Source organism: Muntiacus reevesi, chromosome 3, assembly GCF_963930625.1.
Source record: "Muntiacus reevesi chromosome 3, mMunRee1.1, whole genome shotgun sequence".
Taxonomy (NCBI): Eukaryota; Metazoa; Chordata; class Mammalia; order Artiodactyla; family Cervidae; genus Muntiacus; species Muntiacus reevesi.
In genome coordinates, this window is record NC_089251.1 from 224,373,769 (window position 1) to 224,389,852 (window position 16,084).

Here is a 16,084-nt window from a genome sequence, read left to right on the forward strand (position 1 = left end):
CAAAATGGGTGAGCTTGGTGACAAAATCGCAATGATCAGGGGCAAGTCAAGAGAGAGTGGGTCTGCACCTAGGCTTCCCTGATAGCTCAGTTGGTACAGAATCCACTTGAAATGCAGGAGACCCTGGTTCGATCCCTGGGTTGGGAAAATCCCCTGGAGAAGGGATAGGCTACCCCCTCCAGTGTTCTGACCTGGAGAATGTTATAGGATCGCAGAGTTGGACACAACTGAGTGACTTCCATTTTCACTTCAAGGCAAGTGAAGATGAAGGCCTGGAGCCCCCACTCACGGGCTCTGACAGTATTGTTAAGGCTCAGGCAAAACTGCAAGGAGGAAGCTTTTGCCCCAGCAGCATGTCAAGGAGCAGGACACACCAAGGTAGCCCGTGGCAGGCGGTGTGCCCTCTATCTTCTGCCGTATCCTGGAAGAGTGGGTGGGAAATTATCTTGGTGATGGGTCACCCTATTCAGGTGTGATCTCTGCTTTTAATCAGAAGTGAAGGCAACCCACTCCAGTATTCTTGCCTGGGAAATCCCGTGGACAGAGGAGCCTGGTGGGCTACACTCCCTGGGGTTGCAGAGTTGCACATGACTGGGTGACTAAACAACAACAAAGTAAAACTGGATGTTAAAAATTTGTTTTTGACTGCCTCTTATCGGTGTTGGTGTTGACACTTGAAGGGAGCTGTAAGAGCAAATTGGGCAACTTAGTACAGAAAGCCTAACAGTGGTTCTCGACCTTTGGCGAGTGTCAGCATCACCTAGCACCCAGAGACCCAGGCTCCTTGAAGTAGCATAGGGTTTGGACCTTCATGTTTTCACCAAGTACCCCAGGTGACTTTGCCTGCCTGCGTGCTATCACTTCAGTCACGTCCGACTCTTTGCGACCCCATGGACTATAGCTGGCCAGGCCCCTCTGTCCGTGGAATTCTTCAGGCAAGAATACTGGAGTGGGTTGCCATGCCTGCCTCCAGGGGATCTTCCCGACCCAGGGATCAAACCCAGGTCTCTTGTGTTTCCTGCATTGGCAGGTGGGTTCATTACCACTCAACACCACCTGGGAAGCCTTTTGAGACCTGGTAGCCTAAAGTATCCTAAAGTGGCTTATATGGGATGGATGTTTATTTCTCTGTCACATGAAGGATATTTGAGGGTGGTCAGTGGCTGGGGGAACTGGACAGTGACAACACTTAGGCTCACTGTCCTCAGCAAGTACCCTGCCTTCTTCACGGTCACCTAAATGACTTCTGCAGTTCTAACTGTAGCGCCTGTGCTCCATGTTAATATGTGATATTTGTTTTTCTCTTTCCGACTTACTTTGCTCTACATAACAGACTCTGTGTCAATCCATGTCTCCACAAATGACCCAGTTTGGTCCCTTTTTATGGCTGAGTAATATTCCATTGTATATGTGTACCATATCTTCTTTACCTGTTCCTCTGTGGATGGACATTTAGCCTGTGTGCTGTGTTGAGCAAGCAGAGAGAGCAGCTGGGGAGAGGCAGAAGCAGCTCATGCAGTTGAATCAGCTTCCTTTAAGTTGCCTTTTCAGGGGTGCCATCCATCTACAATGCCTGCACCCCTCTGGCACAACTGAGACAAACATGATCACATCTGCTTCAGGGGAGGCTGGAGAAGGTGGTCTTTGGCTGGGCCCATCACTGCCCCAGATAAGAGTAGTGTTCTCTTGCCTGGGATGGTGAGATGGATGCTGGATAGGCAGCCAGCACTCTGGTAGTTCTTTTTTTCAAAATGTGTGTGGCTGTGCTAGGTCTTAGTTGCGGTGTGTGGGATCTTAGTTCTCTGACCAGGGGTCAGTCCCTGGCCCCCTGAACTGGGAATGTGGGGTCCTAACCACGGGTCCACCAGCAAGTCCCCCCAGCACTGTTTATTGAGCACGCACCCTGCAGCGGCGCTGTGCTGGGTGTAATATCTCTATCACCCGTTTGGTGGAAGCACCGTGTTCACCGTGTGCCTGGCTCCAGCAAGCGCCTACGGAATACACCAGCCCAGGGATTCTGGCTTCCGAGACTGCTCGGTGGGAGGTCCCCTCCTCAGGCATCCCAGGAAGGCCTGTGAGGCCCACTTTTATGTAAGAAACATACAACCGTATGGTGGCCAGCCATCACCCTAGCCTGAAATCTCAAAGTCTTGGGACTTTCAGGACCTTCCGAGTGTAGACGCACCCTCACCCAGCATGGTGATTCATTTCTTCTGTTTCTAACTCAAAGTGCTGAGAGTGGATTTGATGATTTTATCTGAAATTGGAACCTTCTCCCGCCACCTTATTATCTATTCATATGACTCCCATGGCTGAGTGTTCTCACAACGTCACCAGACCCCATGCAAGTGTCAGGGTAGCGGAGGGGTTAAGGGGCCTGACTTTGGACAGAGACCTGGGTCCGGTGTCAGGCCTTTCACTTTCTTAATCTCAGACACAGTCTTCTCATCTGTGAGATGGGGCGAGCCCTTTCCCTGGGCACTGCAGTGATTTGAGGGCTAAATGAGGTCATGCTTCTGAGCGGCTTGGCACATAGCGAGTGCTCAACAAGATGGCAGCCGTGGGAGAGGTGAGCAGTGCAGGCTTGGCACAGGTGGGTGGTTAATGAATGCTGGTTTATGTTATCTGCTAATTCTCATAGTTGTTGCAAAACAGTTTTTAGTCTCTGTAGCAAGAGATTATAACCACTAAGTGGAGAAGGCTGATGTCTGAGTATCCTCTTTGGTGCTGTGACCAGATATAAGGGGTTTAAAATACACTAGCATGTATTTATCTCAATATTATAAACAACAACATTGACTGTTTTTATGAAAATAATTGGGCATTGGTTAGTGGAGTCGGAAAAAAAAGGGTGATAACCAATGGAGTAGAGAATTATAATTGGAGCTGAGGAAATGCTGATTAAAAATAAGCTTATTTAAAAACATAATTGGAGGAAATTCCCTGGCGATCCAGTGGGTAGGACTCTGCTCACTCTCTGCTGAGGGCCTGGGTTTAGTCCTTGGTCGGGGAACTGAGATCCCACAAGTCTCAGGGCATGGCTTAAAAAATAGAAATATGGAATTCATTTCTTAGGTGGATCAAAACCTTTTTGAGATGATCTTTTTTGGGTTTTCCTGGTGGCAGTGCAGGTAAGGAATCCACCTGCAATGCAAGAGATGCAGGATCTATCCGAAGGTCAGGAAGATCCCCTGGAGAAGGGAATGGCTACCCACTTCAGTATTCTTGCCTGGAGAATCCCATGGACAGAGTCTGGTGGGCTACAGTCTATGGAGTTGCAGAGAGTTGAACACGACTGAACGACTGACACTTTCTGCTCTTTGGATGCTTGTTCTGAAGTGTGTCTGTCCTGTAGCAATGGTTTCAGCTGCTGATCTTCCCAGCCCTCCTGCTGGAGCCAGAATGGCACCTTCATCTCAGGCAGCATCTGGGTCCCTTTGGAATTTCTTTCTGCTTCATTTCAGGATGGAGAGAATATAGTCACAGTGCATCTCTGGGTTTATGCTCAAAGTTTCAGAGCCACTGAAGAGGCCAATGTGTGGAAATCAAAAGAACCCAAGACAGTGCCAGCTTTGATCTCATATTAAAATCTGGGGGCCAGGGCTGCCTCAGCAGGATGGGGACCATCTTTTTCAAGCTCCATAGCCGGGCATGGGGCGGCATGGCACAGCAGACTGAGGACACGGGATATGGAATTGGCCACACGTGGGCTCCAGCCCTGGCCTTGGCTCTGTTCCTTTGTGACATTGGGCAAGTTGCTTGATTTCTTTTAGCCTCAGTTTCTTTATCTGCCAAATGGGATCAGGCATTCTATAACTTGCTCTGTACTTGATTTAACAGTAGAGAGACAAAGGCTCTGTTCTTGTGTTCCCTGACACGCTTGTCAGGGAGAGATAGCAGATAAAGAAGTTAACTGCATATAGTGGTCAGTGTTCTGAAGAAAATAAGAACAGCTTAATGAAATAGAGAGTGGGGACACTTATTTAGGAGAGGGGGTGACTTTTGAGTTGAGAACTAAATGATGAGAAATGCCAGCCCCATGGTGATGTGTGCACAGACACTCGCTGGAAGGTGGGTCCAGATTGCGGCACGTTTGAGGAACCACAGAAAGGCTGATAAGGCTGGAGCACAGAGAACAGGGGAGAGTATCATAATTTGGGGAGGGAGATGGAACCAGATAAATTGAGGTGAGCAGTTTAGAGTGTAAGCTAAGCCTGGGGTTCACTGGGGCCTTTGGGCCTGGGAGTGGTGGGACGGGTTCATGACTAGTAAAGGTCTGAGAGCTGGACTTTGGAAGGAGGATAGGGATGGGGTGAGAGTAAGTGCAGGGGACTCCCCTGGGGGTACTATTGTGGATGTCCACTTGGGCGGGGTGAGGGGGAGTCGCACTGAGCTAGTGGCAGTAGCAAGTGGTCAGAGTTGGCCTGTGTTGGAGAACTGAGGATGGAGGGGTGAGGAGAAGGGGTGGGTGGGGATCAAATGTGGTTCCTGGGCTGGGGCCCTAGCAACCAGGTAAATATTGGTACCTTTTAGCAATGACTGGGAAAATTGAGCGATGCAGGTTTTATGGACAAGAGAGCTTGGTGGATCATGAGATGCCTCTTAGACAACTCAGCCTAGCTCACCATCAGGCAGGTATGTTGAGTAAGTAGAAACCTGCAAGCTCAGGTGAGAGGTCAGGGCTGAGGTCCTAGAGAGTTATGGCCTGTGGTTTGTGTTTAAGGTCACATGTCTGGGTCTGGAGGAGGTCACCCGGAGAAAGGGGGACAGAGGCAGAGAGTGAGGAGGGTTTGACCGATCTGGGGACTGGCCAATGGAAAGGTCAGAAAAAGGAGGTAGCAGCGATAAAGGGGCCTGAGGAGGAGAATGTTAGGTTCAGGGAGGCAGAGTGAAGCCCTGGCTCCTAGGGGAGGTGGTCAGCTCTGCTGAAGGCTGCTCAGAGCTCCAGGGAGATAACCGCAGGGACTGATAGTTGTTGGAGGCCTGAGGGCAGAAACCCAGCTTTACCACACTGGGGCAGCATGCAGCAGAGTGTAGGGGTGGGGAAATAGAGCCAGCACCTGCTTGCAGCTTGGAGTTTTGTTTGAAGCAGCAGAGAAATGGAGGGATGTGAGGTTAAGATGGGGTTTGCATTTTTTTTTTTTTTGGCCAGACTCCACAGCATGTGGGATCTTAGGTCCCTGACCAGGGATTGAACCTGTGTGCCCCAAGCAATGGACGTGCGGAGTCTGAACCACTGGACCAGGGAAGTCCCTGCTTTTCTTTTTTAAGATGGCAGCTATTACAGCTTATTTGTACGCTGATGGTAATAATCCAACTCGGAAGGGAACTTGATAACTTAGGAGCCGGGAGAATTACAGTAGATAGTATTGGCTTCCTGCGAGGTGCTTTGATCCAAACATAAACTAAGGCAAGGCTGTGCCCAAGACAGAATAGAAGGTTCTGGTGACTGGGGCATGCAGGGAGGTGAAAACGGAGCTCATCTTAGTGCTCGTTTTCCTGTGCAAGTAAGAAGTCAAGTTATCTGCTGAGAGCGTTGGGGGACATGGGGTTGCAGGCTGAAGAGAGGTGTGGAATAGGCCTCTTGGGTAGTTCTGAGTGCTTATTCGAGGCCCTGCGTTTAATTAAGGTAGACACCGTTGCAATACTTGCCCGACTGCCTGATACTGAGGGCCCTGGAGCTCTGGGCTTGCTTTCTTCGCTGTGCAGCGGGCACGGGTTCCAGTCTGTCCACCAGATGGCGCCAGTGGGGCATTACTGAAAGCTCGGCCGTTTGAAAGGCTTTTTGAGGCAGGGTCCATCATTTTTGGTTTTCCTCTCTTATTTCTCAAACTTGAGTAGTAAATAGAGTACTTTTAAGGAAACAAAATTCTCACAGATTCCTGTAGTTAATTTAAATTATTTTAGTTTTTATTTTATTATTTTTTATTATAGTGCAAATTTTAAAAAAAGTGTACACTCCTTAAACTGGTAGGTGTTCCACAACTATCAAGTTGAAACAGATTTAGAAAGTAGTTTTAAAAAGTCAAAAATCCAAATCACCAACCTTTACTAAGCTTTACTAAACAATGACAGTCTTTTGCTGAGAATAAAGAGCAACGTGTAATGTGACTGTAGTATGTATTGCATTCGGTGGAGCTTGTCATGTGTGTCAAGACATGACAATTCTTTCACTTTTAATAGAAAAAGATTTCTATTAAAAATCACTGCAGGATCACCTCTTGCTTTCAAGTCATTCTGTCTTCTCATGGCTGGAATGCCTCATCTTCCCATTATCTAGATTTAGCCTGAAGATGATAAAAGCCGTGAGGAGAAGCACCAACTTGGTTTTGGCATAAAGCAGGTGTGGGGCTGAAGTTGGTTACAAGATAGTCAGCTAGATAATCTAGAATATGCACATATTGATGCTTCTGATTTTCATGGCAAGGAAAGCATACAATTGAAAATACAGTGAAATGAACCAAAGACCTCAGATTCCTTTCAGTGTTGATGTAGCTGAACACTGTTATTTTGAGGACTGTACACCTATTAAAAACTATCTATCTATATATCTATATATATATCAGGTCTAGAAATTATATCCTGTTTACAAAAGTTTTGATACACTTTGATAAAATATTAGGCAAAATCGTGGTGGTAGAGCCAGAGGCACTAACTGGGCTCTTGAAGTACATTTGAAGACGCTTTTTTTTTTTTTAACCACTGTGATTTCATGTTTTGAGGCATAAAGAAAACAGCTCTGGAAAAGCACTTCTGCAGTTTATAGCAGGGTCACCCAGGTGAATGTAACTACAGAAAGCCATTGAAGAGCTCAGGAGTCTGTCCTGACCCCCGGGTCTCTGATTTATGTGACATTCCCTGGATTCCTGACAGTCACTGCAGGGAAGTGCTACCTCTTTCAGGTTTTACTACTTCAGGAACTTATTGTGAGTTTATTTGTTAATTGTTTTTCTTTTTATAAAAGTTTCTAAGTGTTTTATTTATTTTTTAATTTAGTTTTTATTTTATATTGGAGTACAGTTGCTTCCCTGGTGGCTCAGATGATAAAGTATCTGATTACAATGCAGGAGACCTGGGTTCGATCCCTGGTCCGGCAATGTCCCCTGGAGAAGAGAATGGCTACCTACTCCAGTATTCTTGCCTGGAGAATCCCACAAACAGAGGAACCTGACGGCATTCAGTCTATGGGGTCGCAAAGAATCGGACATGACCTAGTGACTAACACTTGCACTTTTCATAGTTGATTTACAGTGTGTGGTAGTCCTCAGTGAACCCCGAGTCCAGCTTCATTGGATATCCTGCAGAGAGGCAGAGTGACCCGTCAAGATCTTGACAACTTGTTAGTGGGGGATCCTGGTCTGAGAGCTCTGATCTACTTCACAGCAGTTCTCAGGGTTCCTGACCTTAGGACCTTTGACATTCCTAAAAAGCTTGGTGAACTCAAAGAGCTTTTATATTAATATTTCTGAGTTGTATCTGCTGACTGGAAACATTTAAAATAGTACTTCCATTAACACATGCCATTTTTAATGAAAGGTAATTATTTTCCAAAACAAAAAACTTGGAATGGCACTGTTTTTTTTCTTTTTTACAGTTTTTTGCAAATCTCTTACTAAGCTTAGAAGACAACAGCTGGTTTCTCGTATCTGCTGCAGGCCTTCCGTCTGCTGCAGTTGGGGTTGTTTCGGTTGAAGTATATGAAGCACATCCAGCCTTGTCCCTCCAGACAAGGTTCCTGTCCATTTAGCAGCTAAAAAATCCATGGCATGAAGTTATGACCATAGTACCTTTATCACGGGCTTGTGCTGGGAATTAAATGAGATCATGTGAAAGTAGAGTGAAAAGTCAATAGACTATCTGGCAAAAATTAGACCCTGACAAATTAGACCACAAGTGTTATGGGTGTGGGGACAGGCCTAAAAGGAGTAGGTGAAGCAGGACCTGGGGGAGAAAGGAAAGACGTGACTGCAGACAGCACTGGTGTAACACGGGACTTTGAAACTAGCATTGTACCTTCCAAGGGAGGGATCGTGGAGGAGCTGAGGGAAAGAATTCCTTCCTTCATCTCCAGCACAGTCACTGGACTTGACTCTCCTCAGTGGTACGCTTCTCAGAGCTAGGAATTCAGAGCAAGTAAAACTCTCCCTCAACAGCAGGTTGCAGAGTGCCCCTGTGGGACAAATTTGGTTCTGTTCAGCAGTGGTACGTCCAATACAACTGGTAATTCTTACAATGTAGGGACTGAATTGTAGAGGCAAAAGGAAAGATAAAATTACGTACTATTTGGATTAAGCATAAATCCATTGCAAACAATTGCAAAAGCCAAAGTTGGTGGGGGACGTCTCTAACTGCTTCTTGCAAAACCCACATATCATTAGTTTCTTTCTTCAACCTTCCCCACCCCTTCTAAAGGAAGGTGATTTTATTTCTTGCTCAATCTGGTCACACATTGCCACTCTGAGTTACTATCCCCAGTTGTGCAGAGGCCCACCGACAGTCCAGTAGCAGGACGTTTGGTCCAGCATGCTTTTAGGTGAGTGAGTGGCTCCTCTGAACCATCTAAGGAGGGTCAACAGTGATGGGCTCTCAAGATTCATCAAGCTGTCTGGGTGGCCAGTCTCTGTTCAGAACAGTCAGAAATGTTTTTTGGGGGGGCCTAACCCACTGGCCTCTATATGTTATATCCATCTCCTCTGTGGAGTTTGTCAGAGGTGAACATTCAGATAGTTAGGGGATGGATGGGAGTATCCAGGTCCGTCCTTGGACCTGGGGAAAAGACTACTTTGGCATACATGCCCATGAAGATCTTTAACTCAGGATGAAGAAGGTGTACCTCTAAATAATAAAGGGCGTTTTCTTGGTAGAGTTGCTGTGTTTCCTTTCGGAACCCCTCACAATCTCAGTTCCCTCTGCCCTCCTAGAGGCAGTTAAACTAAGCAGGCTGGGGCCTCCTTTGCGGCCTCCCATTTCTTCCAGACTGTTAGCCAAAACGTGCAGCAGCTTGCAAATTGAGGGGAGTGGGGGGATTTGAATGAAAGGCCCTCTATGGAAATCATGTTTCTTCATGGTCCGCTGGAGTTACTGAGGCCGCCCCGTAGAGTTTGTGTGTCTAACGCTTGGCTCTGTCAACAGGGGTAGGCTGCAGTTATCACGTTAAGCCATAATCCTCCATGTAAAGTATGTGCTGAGTTCCTCCCTGCCTGCAGGCATGCAGGATAGCCGTCTCATCTGACCAGGGTGACCCATGAATGATTCTGAGATCACTTGGAAAAATAAACCTGTAAGGAAAGTGAAATGGGGATTTCAAAGGTACTATTTAGAAAGCATTCTTGAGCCTATTGGTTTTCAGCTCAGAATAGATTTAAATGACAACTATGACTATGCTTTTAGGTTTTTCATTTCTGGTGCTAAATAATAAGCACACAGTCTCACCAGAGAGTCTCCACAGTAAAGATGCTCTTTCCAAAAACAGATCTCCTCTCTCTGACTTCTAAAAATGACAGGAATATAAGATGGCTTTATATTTTTAATTCAGCAGCTTTGTAATTGTGAGCAATTGTACTATTAGAGCAAGAAATGGTAGTTATCATACGATCTCCCTGAATATTTATCTTTTGAGTGGGGAAGAGGTAATATTCTAAAAAGGAATGCGTTCTCTTTTTTCCTACTCAATTTTTGGTCTTTGTTCCCTTTCCCCCACCACCTACTTTGCTCTTATCCCTTTCCACACCGATTTTTTTCCCATTTATTTATAATTTATATCCCACTTATTTATACAAAATATGTGAGGTTGCTTACAATATTATAACACATAAATCAGGAGAGTGAAGACAAAAAAATTAGGGAGAGAGTGTTGTAGTAGGAAGCTGAGATGTTTATCATAGTTGAGCACCAAGTTTGAATGTAAGGCTCCTTGGAGCAAAAACAGATGTGTGTCCACTTGGTGGAGTCCCCTCTTTTTTTTCTTTTTTTTTTTTAGGTATAATTGCTTATGATCTTATATTAGTTTTAGGTGTTCAACATAGTGATTTAAAATTTTTATAGATTATACTCCATTTATTGTTGTTATAAAATACTGGCTATTATTTCCTGTACTTTGCAACATATCCTTGTAGCTTACTTATTTTTTGCATGGTGATTTGTACCTCTTAATCCCCTACTCCTGTCTTGCCCCTGCCCCTTCCCTCCCCCCACTGATAATTACTAATTTGTTCTCTAAATCTGTGAGTGTATTTCTTTTTTGTTGTATTCACTAGTTTGTGTTTTTGAGGCTCCACATATAAGTGATAGCATACAGTGTTTGTCTTTCTGTCCTACTTACTTGACTTAGCATAATGCTCTCCAAGTCCATCATCCATGTTGTTGCAAATGGCAAAACTTCATTCTTGTTGATGGCCAGTAGCATCCCATTATATATCTACAGGAAGTTTTAGAATCAGAAGGGCAGCTGGGTTTTTCTTAGTGTCTGTCACATTTCCTGTGCCTGGCACTACCTGTGTATTCCTTAAGGATGAGGCTCTCCCAAGCTCTCCTGTCACCCACTCCCCACCCCGCAAGCACCATGATCTCTGCACAAAACCCACAGGCAGGACCCCCAACAGACCAGGGCTTCCGGTCTGTGAGGAGGTGTGAGGCTTCCGGGTGTGAGGAGGTTGAGGCTTTCTGTTTCTTGCTGAAAGTAGAGTTCACTGGAGTTGGTCCAAAGGCTGACGAAGGGCTGGCCTCTGAGTCAGAACTGATCACATTTCATCCTGGAGACTTGACAGTATCCGATGAACATCTGGTGGGACGTGGAGTGACATCAGAGAGGGCCTACTACGTATCTTCACCCTGGGGAGACAAAACAATACCTTTCAGGATTGGGAGTCTGTGCCTTGAGAGAGCTTGGCTTAAGGGGGTGTGTCTGACCTGGCTGGATGTCTTTAAGTGCTGGCAAGTGAGAATTGGTGTTTGAGTTCCCCCAAGGAATGAGAAAATGAATTCTGTTTCTCCAAATATCTGTCGTTTCAATAGGCACTGACTTTTGGAAGACACTATGAAAAGTGAAAGTGTTAGTCGCTCAGTCATGTCCAACTCTTTGTGACCCCAGGCTCCTCTGTCCATGAAATTCTCCAGGCAAGAATACTGGAGCAGGTAGCCCATTCCCTTCTCCAGAAGGGAGAAGATCTCCGGAAGATCTCCAGAAGATCTTCCCAACCCAGGGATTGAACTTGGGTCTTCCAACACTGCAGGCAGATTCTTTAGCATCTGAGCCATTAGGGAAGAGACTATTGTCAGGGCTAAATACTTGGAGCAAAAGCAAAAGCCTCCTAAGCAGGAGGCTGTGCTGTCCAGTAGGCTCACTGATCACCACACAGGTGACTTCTGAGCACTTGACTTGTGGTCAGGTCCACACCAAGATGTATGGAAAGTGCAAAAAACACACCAGTTGACAAACACTGGCAAAAAAGACTGTGAATTATCTCAGTAGTAATATTTTAATGTAAAACATCTCAATCTTTAATAATTACTTATGTGGCCACCTGAACATTTATTAATAAAATTAAATGTGTGGCTCCCATGGTATTTCTGTTGCGACAGCTCTGGTCTAAATATCTAAAATTAAAACTTTTTTTTCCCTTAAAGAGTGAATTTCTATTGTGTTCTCTAACTCCTATGTTCTTTCTCTCTTTGATTCTCTTTCAACAGATATGACTCTCCACGTAGCATGTCAAGGACTACATTAATCACCAGTTCCTTTATTTTTCTCCCTCCCACACAGTTTCCATTTTCTTTTACACCTGCTTACCCCAGCCATCTGCAGTACACCAGTTTCAGATATTTGAGCTGTATAGAGTTTCTGTGTACAGATGCGTGCTTGGACTTTTCTCAAGAAATCTGAAGGGAACGCTGACAGAAGACCCACTCACTCCTGGGCCCCATTGCTCTGGCCTTGGGCCTGGGGCATTGGGTGGTCCCTGGGTGGTTCTTGGAGACTCCTTTCTCGGCAGCCACGTCCCAGCAAACAACACTCCCTGAGGGGGAACAACCAAGTGCCGTGGAGGTGGGGACCCTCGCTCCACCACCACAACCGTCTGGTTTCCTGTAAAATACACACATTACTTTATATTTTTAGGGAACACAAAAATGCTGCTATAAGGGTTTAAAATTTTCATTCTGAACACTTTTCCAAAACAAGTCACCCCAAAGATGCATTTTGAATACCCTGGTCACATCTTTGGATCTGTAAAATATGCCTTTTAGTATGGCACCCTTTAAAATGCAAAGCATATTCATTCAAGGCAGAAAAACAATCTGACAGTAGCACTGTAGACAGTGTTCACTCAGACACATCTGTGTAAATGTAAGAAGTCATAGCATTCACCTCTGGGCTGCTCGTTACTGAACCTGCAGTGACTAGTCTCAGCCAGCCCAGGTTAAATATCATTCCTTCAGACGTGTTGAAAATGCTGCAAAGTTGAATGAGTGGAAATGGGGCTGCCTCCCTCCTCACTGCCTTCTCCCCGAACACAGAAGCTCGCTTCGGGGATGGCCTCTTCTCTAGGGAACCATCGTAAGCCTGGTGGGGATGCTGCTGATGAAATCCAGGATTGTTCCAGCAGTTGAAAAGGAAGCCCTAGAGGGAAAGTGACATATTTTTGTGCCTATGAATAAGTTGTTGTATTAACCCATCCTTACTTGACTGTTTAGTTGAGTTCTCTCTTTGGCAGCAAATAGATAGGTTTCTCTTAGGTAGAATTTGAAGAAATCAGTGTGGATGGATTTTTCAGTTCAGCTATCGTTTTATTCAAATTCATGACTCTAAAGCTGATTCAACTTTTATTTCCAGTTGTGCATATTAAAATGATCGATGTCCAAGTAGTAAAGTTTCAGGGAGACTGACAATAATTCAGTTCAGTTAGTCTCATGTGCTGCTACTTGTTTGGGTAAATCTGAGGATTAAGTCAATGATGACCAAACCCATCTCATTGAAAGAACTCATCCTATGCTTATGGCGACCTGGGATGAGTGAGCTGGTTCTATCCCTGCTGTTTTCACCATTGGAATGAAATTATGCTAGGAGAGACATGGCGCTTTCTCATTGCTGGTGGGTGGGAGATAGTTCGTGTGTGTGTGTGTGTGTGTGTGTGTATAAAAAACACTAAAGACCGAATAGATTTCCAAACTCTTGTGTAAAATTTTCCTAACCAAGCAAAGCTGCTTTGACTTAATTTATTTGTTAAATGTTGCACTTTATGTGTATTTTGTTTTGAGGGGCAGGTAGTAAGGCAAGAGAAGAGGACGAATTCCACTGAAGTATTTATTTCATAAGAATGACAAGTTTGCGTTCATTTACATTTTTAAAGCTTCTTGTGTTTGATTTTCTTTTTTACATTGTTGATAGCGCTCCAGTGCTATTTGCCATCTGACAGAAAGATCCTTGTAGAGCAGGTTTGACAAACTTTATCAGATAATAAATAACATATGCCATAGATTATAACCGTGCTGTTAATATGGTTGCCTCTGATTTTAGAAGCTAAAATTGGTCCTTGAGAGGATTGCCAGTTAATGAACTGTCATAACCACTGTTGTGGTTATGCTGTCTTATGCAACTGTTTAACTCTATGTTTGGAAATTGGACAAAGGTGAGGAATTCTTCCTTTTGGGTTTTCTTGGTAATAGATTATTTTAGATTCTTTACAAAGTCATTTTTCCCTGGGCACCCCCTTTCTAATTCTGAAGGGGTCTTTGACTCGTTCATGTTTCTAAAAGAAACATTCACTTGTAGTTCCATATTTCTTGACCTCTGTTAGGGATTCACAAAATTCAGTTCACTTTTATTCACAGAGAAAGTTGGCTTTGATGTCTCTTAAAGATGATTCTGCTAGTTGCTGATCAGCCAGTCAGTTCATCTAGCTTCCAGTCTTTACAGGACCTCTAAACTAACTTTCCTACACTGTGACTAAAGGCAGATCATTGGAATGGATTATGCAGTATAATGAAATGAATCCCTAAATGTTACTTTGCTTAATAAGGTAATATCAGGACCATATACTCTGTAGAATCACTTTTGTTAAAAGTCACATTCATGCAATTTTCACTTTCTTAGACTACCATTTTTACATTTGTACTCCGGATGTGAAAACTGCGTTTGTGGACGGTGGAGCCTATGATGATATTTTTTGGTTGTATGCTGCTTTTTACTAGAGTGTGTATGTATGTGTGTGTGTGTCTCCTCTGTGAATAATTTTATATTTCAAGCTACTTCTTGAAAGTTTACTCTTTGATGCTAAAAGGGAATAACCAGATGATTTCTACAGATAATCTCTCCCTGCAGAATGGTGGATTGTTGAATTAGAGGAGTGCTGTTTGGGATATCAACATTTATGGTTGGAGACAAAAATATATTAATGCCAAGTAGGTTTTGGTCAGTTACTGGAGAATTCTGTATAAATGCATCATCTCTTCCAATGCTGTACAATTTGCCTTGTGGAATGGCAGGTAGTAGGGAAAACAATAAGTGTGGATTAAGACTTTAAAGGAAATAGTATTATATGATTAAGAAAATTAGAATTCATAGAAATATTGGGATAAATGAAGTAAAAAGGACTGGCTAGAATGTAGCATCTAGAGAGTTTTTGAAGCCCTACTTTCACAGGGTGAAGTGATTTTCCTGTCCAAAGGCCAGACTAAGCCATCCCCAAGACTCACGGGGAGATTATCATTTCTTTTTTCCTGGAGGAATAACTGAAAGCAAATAAAAATTCGCAACAGTCTCCTTTTTGAAGTGTATTTTTTAAGCCAGGCAGAAGACATTTAGACTCTGCCTTTATGACCCAGTAGGGAAGTTGTTTGTTGGCAGGGGGTAGGAGGTAGGGGACTGGGGTAAGATTTCACTTCTAAGTTGTCTCACACTGCATACCTTAAGCGAGCTACGGGAACCGTCATAGTCTAAAATGCCTTCACTGAACGTTAACAGTTTAGACTTTTTAAGAAATCTTGAATAAGGTCAAGGTAACAGCTGAAGGAAGCACCATTCCGTGAAGTCTGCTTACACATTTACAAATCTGTTCATCAGTTTAAAATAGTTTTCACCGTGTGTGGATATAAGGGGAATAGGGCAATTCTGTAGAATTATCCATGTCTAGTTTGTAAAGTATGTTGTGTGTACTGCAGATGTGTGTTCTCTGGGCTTTATGTATTTGTACAGTAGCTTTCATTAAAAAAAAAAACTTGTGGATGACTTTGTTTTGGTGGTGTGAGGGGGAGAACGGCGGTTTGTATCGAGTTATGATGCTGTAATATAGTCCATGTAACAAAAGAGCTGGAAGTAACCCTCCCCTGGCCCATGGACAATTTTGGTTATCTTCTAGGTTCTAAAATGAAGATCTATGGATACTCTGGCAGACTGCATGTTGTATAATTTGAAAAATACTAAAAGTGGAAAATAAAATTGAATTAAACTTTGGCTGGTCTGTTTTTTCTTATCTGAGTCATCTTAAAGGCACTCTCCTTGCAGTCCTCAGTGCCAGTGTGGGGATGGGCCATTTTCTGGCCTCGAAGGAGTTCATTTCAGGGAGCAGCGGCTCGAATTCAAAGCCTGAGCAAGGTCAAGCTTTACCTCTTTGTCTTTTGCTTTGCTTGATTGTCTGTTTTTTAAGTTTTTCTTTCATTGAGGATCCAAGAAAACCTGACCTTTGTTTCTTCGCCACTGAACAGACGGCCACTGATGTCAGTAAGTATCTTAACTTTTTAAAAAGTATGATTGAGTTAGTGCGATGGACCAATGTATTAGCTGAATTTCTGAATTTCTTCTTGTCCAAGAAAGGATTTATTCTAATAATATGTTTTACCTCATGGGCATTCTTCAACTAATGCATTGGAGCTCTGCGTATGTTGCAAGGTTATTGGCATCTTCTGACAATTGTTGGGGTGTTCGAATTCCTGGTTTAACCTACTGACTATTGCTGTTTTGTTTATTTGGCTATGTTGGATCTTAGTTGCAACATGTGGGATCTAGTTCTCTCATTGGGAATCAAACTCAGGTCCCCTGCTTTGGGAGTGTGGAGTCTTACCCGCTGCACCGCAAGGGAAGTCCCAAGTG

General features: G+C 44.0%; 1 protein-coding gene across 1 annotated transcript in view; it reads left to right on the top strand.

Moving 5' to 3' along the window:
* KIF5C (kinesin family member 5C) overlaps positions 1-15,448 on the top strand; it is a 154,900-nt gene extending 139,452 nt beyond the window's left edge. The window contains exon 26 of the mRNA XM_065931510.1: positions 11,689-15,448. The gene's annotated coding sequence lies outside the window, so the exon portion shown is untranslated. The remainder of the gene's footprint in view (positions 1-11,688) is intronic.
* Positions 15,449-16,084: the final 636 nt, after the last annotated feature.